This window comes from Pygocentrus nattereri, chromosome 28 (genome assembly GCF_015220715.1).
Source record: "Pygocentrus nattereri isolate fPygNat1 chromosome 28, fPygNat1.pri, whole genome shotgun sequence".
Lineage (NCBI taxonomy): Eukaryota > Metazoa > Chordata > Actinopteri > Characiformes > Serrasalmidae > Pygocentrus > Pygocentrus nattereri.
In genome coordinates this window covers 23,114,345-23,126,780 of record NC_051238.1, presented here as the reverse complement: position 1 = coordinate 23,126,780, position 12,436 = coordinate 23,114,345, and the positions used below count along the sequence as shown (strand labels likewise).

Genomic DNA, 12,436 nt, shown 5'->3' with positions numbered 1-12,436 from the left:
GTGTGAAACATTTGATTATGAATTCTTACTAACCTTGTTAATAAATGCCATGTTTTCACTAACAAGTTGAAATGCACAACAGAGATGACAGGCAACAATGGTGCTTGCATGAAAACTCGAGGAAAACGAGGTGGGAAAGGGAAAAGCCAAGAAGACTGATGCTATTTTGGTATGAGGAGGTCAGCTGAGGCATTGTCTGTAAGTGAGCAGTCTGTTGTAGTTGTCATTGGTCTAAATCACATTATCACCAGCTCAACTCCATGTTCTGCTGCAGAAGGCCAACACTATTCTGGAAAATATGAAGTGCAATACAAATCTGATAGCACATACTTGGCATTTCATTTCTTTAGAGCATGATATATTCTAAGCCCAGGGTCTTAACCATAGGTCAAGTAAGACTAACATGATCTATTTCTGTTCTTGGAGCAGTGCTCTGAAAAGCATGTAATTATGTTATCAGTTACTAACACTAATTAAGACACAAGACACTGCTGAGAAGGGGGTCTGTGAGTCATCTTTTAAAAATAAACTTGAATACGTAATGTGCTGCAATTAATTGTGTTACCTATATTGAAAATATCCTGATGCACAAAGCGTATTAAGATTGTTAACTTCAGACCAGAGGTTAAATTGAGCTGGGGTGCACTGGAGCAGAGCATTTGGCTTATGTGAATGGCAGAAGAGCCGTGTCCTGGTGCAATTATTTAATGCAAATAATTTCTAACACAGTCTTTGGGAAATTCATTCAACTGTTGCCAAACTCCGTTGACAGGCCCTTTACAGCTACATGCTGCAACTGTGGTGAAGTTTCACCTATAAGTAATAGCTACTAGGCACTGGTGCATTTTCTTAGTCCTAATTTTTGAAAGTACATGACTGCCAACATTACATTTCAGGACTTTTTGTACCATCAAAACTATCCTTAGGAATACCAGAGGAATGAAGCAGATTGAAAATGATAGGTTACTTTTGTATTTTGTTTATCAGTGGTTCATAAGGTATGTATCCAGAAATAGAAAATAAATCCGTAAAATGTACCTACATACCAAATACCAAACAGGTAATCGAAAGCTATCTCTACCTCTAGCCCTCATCCTCCACCTCCATTCCCATGATCTTTTCATAATAGTGCAAATACATTTTCAATTCTTCCTGCTGTTCTTCATGGTGATTCCAATTACCACATAAGCAGAGACAGCTTTCAGGGGTGGGGCCATAGGAACATCGGCCCCATTAAAAATCTAATTGTAAAATCTAATGCAGAATATGCCATTCATGTAGTGAGGGTAGTGGGGAGGTCTGTGGTGCAGGGGTGCTACAGCAACTAGTCACCCAGATTTTTTTTATTGTCCCCCTTCAAGCTTGGATTGCTTGAGCACTAAGCCCTAACTGAGCACTACATTTTTCTGGGTGGTACAGTCCAACCTGTCTGTTGAACTGTCCAGGCCAGTTGCATTAAAGATGAACTAAAATAGAGCACAGCACAGCTACATCCATTAATATGTGAGCAAACCCCTCTCCCCTGCACCATCTGTCCCCTAATCTGGTTGGTTGGTCTTCTTAATGCACATACAGAGTAAGCATACGCACAATAAACAGTATTAAATCAAATGTAGACCATTGAGCTAGTGTAGTTAGTCGGCTAGCCTACAGCATCAGAGTCTGTGTTCAAAACTTTGCAAAAACGGATAAGACAAGGAAGGAAGGGTGCTAAGAATAACTAAATCAGCAAGAGAGCATCAGCTCAGTCTTGAGCCTCCCTTACTCAAGGATGGTCTGTGCACTAGGTAAAGGTAGGCAGCAGCCTAGGCCTCCCATGACCAGAGGTGGCAGAACTACACAAGCCCCTTACTTAAGTAAAAGTACTAGTAATCCAGTATAAAAAAAAAAACTCAAATTGAAGTACAACTTAGAATTTTTTACTCAAATGTAACTATAAAAGTACTTATAAATGTACTTAAAAACGTTCTTTAAAAATCATCTCTAATTTTTTTAACAGGATATTTTTCTACTGACAGTTAGAGATACAAATCCATCGAACCGGGCATACATAAGGGCTTATACTAGATCTACAGGCACAGTATGACTTTATACAAATCATAGACAAAAATCCCCACATCTAGAGCACCCAAACACCACATTTACATGTTTGATTTCCTTTACAAGAAATTGAGATGGTTTTTGTCGGAAGCTTTACTGAGAAAAACACTGCCAATGTTTATTTCGGAAGTCAATACTAAACACTAGATCAAATAAATCCTTTAAGTAAGGTCAGGCCCAGAGTGGGACTTGTTTTCAGAGCAGGAGTTACACACACACACACACACACACAATGTGCTAATGTCCTGCAATGCCATTACATCAGGCTACAGGCTATTCATAACAGCTTTGCACTCATCACCCTGCACTTCCACCTGGACACAAAACAATAGCAACCAATCTAAACGCTATATTCACACAAATCCCTGTTCTTTTAGAATGCCTCAACCAATATGACCACCTCCAGATAAACATCTCCAAATCATTAGCAAGGCCGCTAAACATAAATATAGTGGATTCATTTAATTCTATTTGCCCTTTTACATTAGTGCGAAATGGTTTTAAATATTTGGGCATATTTGTGTGTCCAACTCTAAAAGATCTTCATAGCAAAAACTATACCCCTCTTATAAGTTCACTTAAGACAGAACTTAATAACTGGTGCTCTCTTCCCATCTCATTTTTTGGCAGGATAAACATCTTGATTGCTCAAATCTTTGCTTCAAATGTAAACAGGAAAGAGGTACATATATGCACTGTTTTTGGTCATGTGACAAGATACAATTTTATTTGAAGGGGATCCACCATGAACTTGAAAAAATACTAAATATTCCCCTGGTCTTCTCTCCTGCTTTGTTCCTTTTAAACTTCGATATGGAATCTGTACTTGATTATAAAACAAAGCACTTGTTTTTTATATTAGAATCTTTGGCCAAGAAATGGATTTTACTTTTGTGGTCAACTCCTCAGGTTCCATCTGTTGATCTCTGGTTGTCCCAAGTCACAACAGTGCTTCCATTAGAGCAACTGACCTACAACCTAAATTAGAAAATGTATAAGTTCTGGTAAATTTGGCCATTATCAATGTCCTACCTTGAGACACTAATTAGTCCCCCCCCCACACACACACACACTTTTTTTTATTAATTAATTAATCTATTTATTTTCCCCTCCCTCCTTTATCATGTCCACTGTTAACCATGAGTACACCCATCCCAAAGTAACTGTATCAGCAAACCTGATAAAATGTTAATAATAATCATAATAAAAAAAGATTTGTGTTGACCAAGCCAGCGGAGGCTTCTACTTGTGTGCCCCTGAGGAAGCATCGTCAAGACCCAAGTTTTTGTGTACAACTATTTTTCTCTTGTACCCAATGTATAGTCACTATTATTTTAGAGTTTTAAAACTACAAGTTGTGTTCTGGTATACTTAGTGGTTGGCCTAAAACAAAGGAATCTCAGACACAGATTTAATATGGGCCATCATTATGGACTACCTTTACACCCTGCTGGGTTCCATGTGCAACTGGAAGCCACTGAAAATGATCACGGCTCACCTGATCAAAGACTTCTTAAGGTATCCAGACATACAGGTAGTCATAGACTGCACAGAGATTCGCTGCCAGACATCATCATCTTTACTGCTGCAGAGTGAAGTGTTTTCAATGTATAAGTACATTCAGGATTTTGAACAGGCTTTGCCTGTGACTGTTCTTGGGCTTTGTTATTATTTGGTTTTTTTTATTATTGATAATGCAGAAATAAATCAATCAATCAATCAACCTTTATTTTGACTCGGAAGTACATTGAGGGCAACCCTCATTTTCAATGTAGCCGAGCATTTACAAAAACAGGGATTGACATGACAAAGAAAATAGTAACTACATTTAATCATTTTAAATTAAAAGAAAATTTTAAATAACAGTGAATAAAAGATAAAAGTAGATAAAAATAGAACTTGAGATTTTAAATGGTAAGAAATTAAGATCAAAATAGATAAGAAATTAGTAAAGTAATAATACAATATCACAAATAAAAAAAGTAATCATAAAAACTTAAAATAAAATGAGAGGAAATAAATAAATAAATAAAAAGAGATTTAAAAAAACTAAGGAGAACTAATACAAAAATAAAAGTTACGAATAAATATAATTAAGTAAAACAGGTACAGGCTGTCTGTAGGTGGTTTGATATTAAAAGTTTAAAATGACTGAGTGACACCAGTGACCTGAGTTTTAGTGTTTCCTGTAGTGAATTCCAGCTCACTGGTGCACTGTAACTAAAAGCAGATTTTCCCAGTTCTGTAAAAACTCTTGGTACCTGGCAGCTGATCCAGTCACTAGAGCGAGTCTGATAATTACTGTTATTTGTATTCATCAGTGAAGTGATGTATTCTGGCAAATGACCGGAAAGTGTCTTATAAATAAAAATATACTGGAATATAAGATAATATAAGAAATATACTGGAAGCCACAGGTTCCTAGCCTTAGATAGTGAATTTCTCTTCACTCGTGTTTTCCTAATCAATGTAATCAGCTAATTAAGGCTTTCATGAGTTGACATAGGTGTTCTAAAAAAGAGAAATTTATAGGGCAGGGATATTCCAGGACCAAGGTTGGGAACCTGTGGTAAAGCAAATACATCCAACACATCAATTATAATGGCAGTCTGAGCAATGTCAGTTACAAAAATATGCTTTCTGCAGCTATTCCTTGGGCTTGCAAAATCATTAAATGAAATCTGACTAAACTTAAATGTAAAAGGAGAAAAATTTTGAGCTCTTTGAATTTGAAGGTATTTATTTGCCTCTTGAACAGATTGTTGTAGAATCACCACTGCTGCAAAAGCTGCCCTGCTCAACAGGAAGTGCTGTTATTAGATGTGGAAATGTCTATGAACAACAACAGCTCCGCCAAGAAATCAGTGGGCCACACAAGCTCACAGACCATCACTTGTGAGTTGTGCTATTATGCTAACACCACTAATAGATAGTAACAGAATGATGCCTTATGCTGCTGGGGCAAAAATATTTAAAGTTTTAGTTATCATTTTTAAACATACTGGTGTTTAAACCTTTGGTTTATAGTTGTTCTTTATTTTAAAATAGTGAGCTGTCCATTCACCTACAAACCCAGTCTAAAGAACAGTTTTTGGATACAGAGCTTTATACTCTATATCTCCCAACCCCTTGGAGAAAGAAGGAATGTGGATGAATATCTTACTGTTAGCCACCAACATTATTTGCCAAGTGCTTAATGGGTTGATGAAGGTTCAGGTCTGTGGATAAGCATGAGCTTAAATATTATAGCTCCTGTGCAACATTTGTGTGCCCTATCCTGAGAAGCCAGGTGTGGTACTATGTTAGTCCTTCTGAAGGGAAGCTAAGGTGTTAACGCTTTTGGTGTTAACTAGCAATGCTTGTTTTTCAACTATGCAACTATCAAAGATAAGTAAGCCAAAAAGTACAAGTAGTGTAGCCTAGTTAGTCTGCCACCAACTTTAGGTCTAAGTGCTGAATGAACTGATGAACATTCAGGTCTGTCAACAAGCGTGAGTGTACATGAAATACTTCCTGTGCAACATTTATGTGCACTATCCCAACAAGCCAGATATGGTACTAGCTGACACACTAGTGCCAGGAAAGCAACCTCTCTCAACATCATCAAGACCTCTCGCAACATCATCAAGACCAAGGAGCTCATAGTTGAAAGCAAGAGAAAGTGCACACCCCCATCACCATCAATGGAGACGCTGTAGAGGGGGTCAGCAGCTTCAAGTTCCTCAGTGTTCACATCTCAGAGGATCTGACATGGACCGAACACACCACACGGGTGGTAAAGAAGGCACAACAGTGCCTCTTCTGCCTCAGGCAGCTAAGGCTTAGCATTAATCCCGTATCTTCAGAACATTTTACACATGTATTGTGGAGAGCATTTTAACAGGCTCCAACACTTCCTAGTATAGGAAAGTTCTGCAGAGGGTGGTGGAGACAGCCCAAGACGGGTCCAGGGTCCAGCTCCCGAACCTCACCACCAGAAGACCAGGAGTATTCTAAAGAACTCCACCCACCCAAGCCACTGCCTGTTCTCACAGCTGCCAAGCAGGAGGAGGTACAGAAGCATAAAGTCCAGAACCAGCTGGTTCTTAGACAGTTACTTCACCCAGGCCATCAGGCTGCTGAACAGCAAGTATTGCTGGTGTATTGGTCTATGAGTCTGCCTCTACACCTTTGAATCAGCATTGTGATGATCTCTATGGACAACCTACATCTCATCCACATCTCAACAGACTTACTCTGATCTTACTGCATCTTCAATCTAGCAAATCTATGCTTACACATATAGATTGGGATCTTGTACATCTTTTATCCATACCTTGTGTAATCTGGAAGATTTCACTCTGTACCCAGCATCTCATTTATTTATCTACCTCAGACTCACTAACTGCACATACGGAAATGTGTACAACAGTATATATCATTTTATTTAATTTCAGTAAGTTAATTTTATAACATATTACTGTACAAATGTACAATGGAAATAGTGCAATAGTAATGTATATTGTTTATATGTGTACATATGTAGAGTCAGTGTATATACACTATATTGCCAAATGTATTCACTCACCCATCCAACTGATTGAATTTAGGTGTTCCAATAACTTCAATGGCCACAGGTCTATAAAACCAAGCACCTAGGCCTGCAGACTGCTTCTACAAACATTTGTGAAAGAATGGGTGACTCTCAGGAGCTCAGTGAATTCCAGCATGGTATTGTGGTAGGATGCCACCCGTGCAAGTCCAGTCAAGAAATTTCCTACTATTAAATATTGCATGGTCAACTGTTAGTTGTATTATAACAAAGTGGAAGCGATTGGGAACGACAGCAACTCAGGCACAAAGTGGTAGGCCACGTAAAATGACAGAGCGGGGTCAGCGGATGCTGAGGCACATAGTGTGCAGAGGTCACCAACTTTCTGCAGAGTCAATCGCTACGGACCTCCAAACTTCATGATTAGCTCAAGAACAGTGCATAGAGAGCATTATGTGATGGGTTTCCATGGCTGAGCAGCTGCATCCAAGCCATACATCACTAAGCGCAATGCAAAGCGTCAAATGCAGTGGTATAAAGCGCCACCACTGGACTCTAGAGCAGTGGAGACGTGATGAATCACGCTTCCAATGGATGAGTCTGGGTTTGGTGGTTGCCAGAATGGTACTTGCATTGTGCCAAGTGTAAAGTTTGGCGGATGGGGGATTATGGTGTGGGGTTGTTTTTCAGGAGATGGGCTCATCTGTGAAAGCAACTCTTAATGCTTCAGCAGACCAAGAGATTTTTGACAATTTTATGCTGTTGTGGGAACAGTTTAGGGATAGCCTCTTCCTGTTCCAATATGACTGCACACCAGTGCGCATAGCATGGTCCATAAAGACATGGATGATCGAGTTTGAGGTGGAAGAACTTGACTGGCCTGCACAGAGTCCAGACCTCAACCCGACAGAGCACCTTTGAATGAAACAGAGCAGAGACTGCAAGCCAGGCCTTCTCATCCAACATCAGTGTCTGACTTCACAAATGAGCTTCTAGAAGAAAGGTAAAAAATTCCCATAAACACACTTTTAAACCTTGTGGAAAGCCTTCCCAGAAGAGCTGAAGCTGTGATAAGATAAGACAAGAAAAGATCTACAGTGAGGAAAATAAGTATTTGAACACCCTGCGACTTTGCAAGTTCTCCCACTTAGAAATCATGGAGGGGTCTGAAATTTTCATCTTAGGTGCATGCCCACTGTGAGAGACAATCTAAAAATAAATAAATAAATAAATAATAAAAAATCCAGAAATCACAATGTATGATTTTTTAATAATTTATCTGTGTGTTACTGCTGCAAATAAGTATTTGAACACCTGTGAGAATCAATGTTAATATTTGGTACAGTAGCCTTTGTTTGCAATTACAGAGGTCAAACGTTTCCTGTAGTTTTTCACCAGGTTTGCACACACTGCAGTAGGGATTTTGGCCCATTCTTCCACACAGATCTTCTCCAGATCAGCCAGGTTTCTAGGCTGTCACTGAGAAACACAGAGTTTGAGCTCCCTCCAAAGATTTTCTATAGGGTTTAGGTCTGGAGACTGGCTAGACCACTCCAGAACCTTGATATGCTTCTTATGGAGCCACTCCTTGGTTATCCTGGCTGTGTGCTTTGGGTCATTGTCATGTTGGAAGACCCAGCCACAACCCATCTTCAATGCTCTAACTGAGGTGAGGAATCAGCCCAGAACTACATGGGAGGAGCTGGTCAATGACCTGAAGAGAGCTGGCACCACTGTTTCCAAGGTTACTGTGGGTAATACACTAAGACGTCATAGTTTAAAGTCATGCATGGCACGGAAGGTTCCCCTGCTTAAATAAGCACACGTCTAGGCCCGTCTTAAGTTTGCCCATGACCATTTGGATGATCCAGAGGAGTCATGGGAGAAAGTTCTGTGGTCAGATGAGACCAAAATAGAACTTTTTGGTCTTAATTCCACTCGCCATGTTTGGAGGACAAAGAATGATGAGTACCATCCCAAAAACACCATCCCTACTTTGAAGCTTGGGGGTGGAAGCATCATGCTTTGGGGATGTCTTTCTGCACATTGGGCCAGGACGACTGCACTGTATTAAGGAGAGGATGACCGGGGCCATGTATTGCGAGATTTTGGGGAACAACCTCCTTCCCTTTCTTAGGATCATTGATACGCCATGAGGTGACATCTTACATGGAGCCCCAGTCCGAGTGAGATTGACAGTCATGTTTAGCTTCTTCCATTTTCTAATAATTGCTCCAACAGTTGATCTTTTTTCACCAAGCTGCTTGGCCGTAGCCCTTTCCAACCTTGTGGAGGTCTACAATTTTGTCTCTGGTGTCTTTGGACAGCTCTTTGGTCTTAGCCATGTTAGTAGTTGGAGTCTTACTGATTGTGTGGGGTGGACAGGTGTCTTTATGCAGCTAACAACCTCAAACAGGTGCTTCAAATTTAGAATAATAAGTGGAGTGGAGGTGGACTTTTTAGAGGCATCTAACAGGTCTTTGAGGGCCAGAATTTTTGCTGATTGACAGGTGTTCAAATATTTATTTGCAGCAGTAACACACAAATAAATTATTAAAAAAACATACATTGTGATTTCTGGATTTTTTTTTTAGATTATGTCTCTCACAGTGGACATGCACCTAAGATGAAAATTTCAGACCCCTCCATGATTTCTAAGTGGTAGAACTTGCAAAGTCGCAGGGTGTTCAAATACGTATTTTCCTCACTGTATGTAGCTGCAAAGGGTGGCTCGACATCATATTAAACCCTATGGATTAAGAATGGGATGTCATTCAAGTACATATGCATGTGAAGGCAGACGAGTGAATATTTTTGGAAATATAGTGTATATTTCTTTTTCTGATATATACTTTTGTGTTTAAATTCCACAAGGAGGCTACGCACCCAAGATTTTTAACCACCTGTGTAACTGTGATGTCACAATAAATGTGATTTGATTTGATTTTAATACTTGCTGTGCAAAATTTGTGTGCCATATCGGAACAAGCCAAGTGTGGTACTATACCAGTGCTTCAGTTTTCAAAAGAGAAAACTGAAGGGGATAAAGCTCTTGATGTAAACTCACAAACCTTGTTTTTCAACTATGCTGTTATCAAACACTAGAAATGTCAAAAGTAAAAGTAGTATGTTTCAAAGCACAAGCCAAAATATTTATCACCTCAGCAACCAACAATTTTTTTCAAGTGTTTAATGACTTGATGAAAGTTCAGGTCTGTCGATAAGCATGAGCATACATGTAATACTTCCTGTGCAAAATTTGTGTGCCCTATCCCAACAAGCCAGGTGTGGTACTGTGTCAGTGCTTCTGTTCTGAAGGGAAGCTAAAGGGGCTAATGCTTTTGATATAAACTCACAAACCTTGTTTATCAACTAGGCAATTGTTAGAAAGGTAGTACACAGAGGGTGGAGCAGGATGTGAGGTCACTGATTGGAAACAGGGCTTAATAATCACGAGTCATGCCGCAAAGATACTGTTGATTACGAAAGCACATAGGTTTCAGGCTCCAGTTTTGGCAGGACTTGGTACTGCAGAGTTTAGCATTCTACCTCATTAAACACACAATTTTGAACTAAAGATTAAATTAGGTGGGACTTCGTGAGTAAACTGGTGAGTTTCTTGCCATGTGACATTACGCTACCAGCACCTCTTTATATGTACAGAGACCTAAGGGAGGCTGCCCTGGTGAGTGTACAAAAAGGACCTGGATGAATTAAAAACAAACCTTTCGGCTCCCAAAAATGTAGGTGTGGTACTACACCAATCCTTCAGTTTTGAAGGGAAGCTTAGGGGCGGACACTTTGGATGTAAACTGACAAAGCTTGTTTTTCAACAACACAATTATGAAAGACAAGTATGCCAAAAAGTAGGAATGTGTTTCCAAGAACAAGTAAAATGAGATGTAAGCATGTTGCCAAAGCCACCATGTCCTCATGAATATTCTGAACCACCGATGCCCTTTGACCTGGACAGTCCTCGGGCGGCGATCAAAACTTCTTCGACAGAGCCCGGATAGCTCAGTCGGTAGAGCATCAGACTTTTAATCTGAGGGTCCAGGGTTCAAGTCCCTGTTCGGGCGAGCAAGCAAGTTGTTTGTTACCATAACAAATGTTGCTTGTGACCATTGCCTTCTGACAAGAAGCTGGGCATTTGGATGCAGAAGCCTTTTCACCCAAACGACACGATTGGTCCGCACTTGTGAACACGATGACTAGTAGAGTAGTCAGGAAAAGACTTTAAAAGCATGACAAAGATGAGCACGCTACTTTTCCAAGTCTGCCGTGGTTTCCATCGGCCGAGCTGGCAAGCCATGTGGTGTGTATAGATGAAGGTAAATATACCAATGACACTTCAAAATCTTTATCATATTGTGCATTGATGACTGAAGCATCAAAAATCCTAGAGTGAATAGGCAGGCCCTATCAGAGTGAAACAAACTTAAGTTGGTGCTTCTTTTTCTCACTGAGCAATAAGTAGTACAGGGAGGGTGCAGCATGTTTTGAAGTCACCAGTCATGAATAGGGCTTAATAGTCATGAGTCATACCACAAAGAAACGCTTGACCCCGACGTGATTTGAACACGCACCCTTCTGATCTGGAGTCAGACACGCTACCGTTGCGCCACGAGGCCGTCATAGCTTTTTGTTGCTGCTCATCATGTATGGCTACATTTTTTAAACATTGTTGTTCTCTGGGGAAAAGTGGACTTATCTCAGTCTATTTGCTTTGACCTCACTGAAAGCACAAGTGTTCAGGCTCCAGTCCTGTCAGGCCTTGGTACTGCAGAATTTATCACTGGAACTCATTAAACCCTTAAGCACACTTGATTGAATTCAAGGTTGAATTAGTAAAGCCTTAGTGAGTTGAAACGAAAGTCTTCCGCGGCGTTCAGGGGAGGGTTCTCATAGACTGGTGACTTTCTTGCCTTGTGACATTACTCTACCAGCACCTCTTTATATCTAGAGAAACCTAAGGGAGGCTGCCTTACTGAGTGTACAAGAAGGACCTGGATGAATGAAAAACAATCGTTGCGGAAAATTTAGGTGTGGTACTACGCCAATCCCTTAGTTTTGAAGGGAAGCTTAGGGGCTGACACTTTGTATGTAAACTGACAAAGTTTTTTTTTCAACCACGCAATTATGAAAGACAAGCTCGCCAAAAAGTACAAGTAGTATGCGTTTCCAAGAACAAGTAAAATGAGATGTAAGCATGTTGCCAAAGCCACCATGTCCTCATGAATATTCTGAACCACCGATGCCCTTTGACCTGGACAGTCCTCGGGCGGCGATCAAAACTTCTTCGACAGAGCCCGGATAAATGTTGCTTGTGACCATTGCCTTCTGACAAGAAGCTGGGCATTTGGATGCAGAAGCCTTTTCACCCAAACGACACGATTGGTCCGCACTTGTGAACACGATGACTAGTAGACTAGTCAGGAAAAGACTTTAAAAGCATGACAAAGATGAGCACGCTACTTTTCCAAGTCTGCCGTGGTTTCCATAGGCCGAGCTGGCAAGCCATGTGGTGTGTATAGATGAAGGTAAATATACCAATGACACTTCAAAATCTTTATCATATTGTGCATTGATGACTGAAGCATCAAAAATCCTAGAGTGAATAGGCAGGCCCTATCAGAGTGAAACAAACTTAAGTTGGTGCTTCTTTTTCTCACTGAGCAATAAGTAGTACAGGGAGGGTGCAGCATGTTTTGAAGTCACCAGTCATGAATAGGGCTTAATAGTCATGAGTCATACCACAAAGAAACGCTTGACCCCGACGTGATTTGAACACGCAACCTTCTGATC

The 12,436-nt window shown here is 40.3% G+C and overlaps 2 non-coding genes across 2 annotated transcripts; one reads left to right on the top strand and one right to left on the bottom strand.

Annotated features, from left to right (window-relative positions):
• Nucleotides 1–10,637: 10,637 nt before the first annotated feature.
• trnak-uuu lies at nt 10,638–10,710 on the top strand. The gene has a single exon. It is a non-coding gene; the product is annotated as a tRNA-Lys (tRNA).
• A 480-nt stretch (nt 10,711–11,190) lies between these two features.
• trnaw-cca lies at nt 11,191–11,262 on the bottom strand. Its single transcript has one exon. It is a non-coding gene; the product is annotated as a tRNA-Trp (tRNA).
• Nucleotides 11,263–12,436: the final 1,174 nt, after the last annotated feature.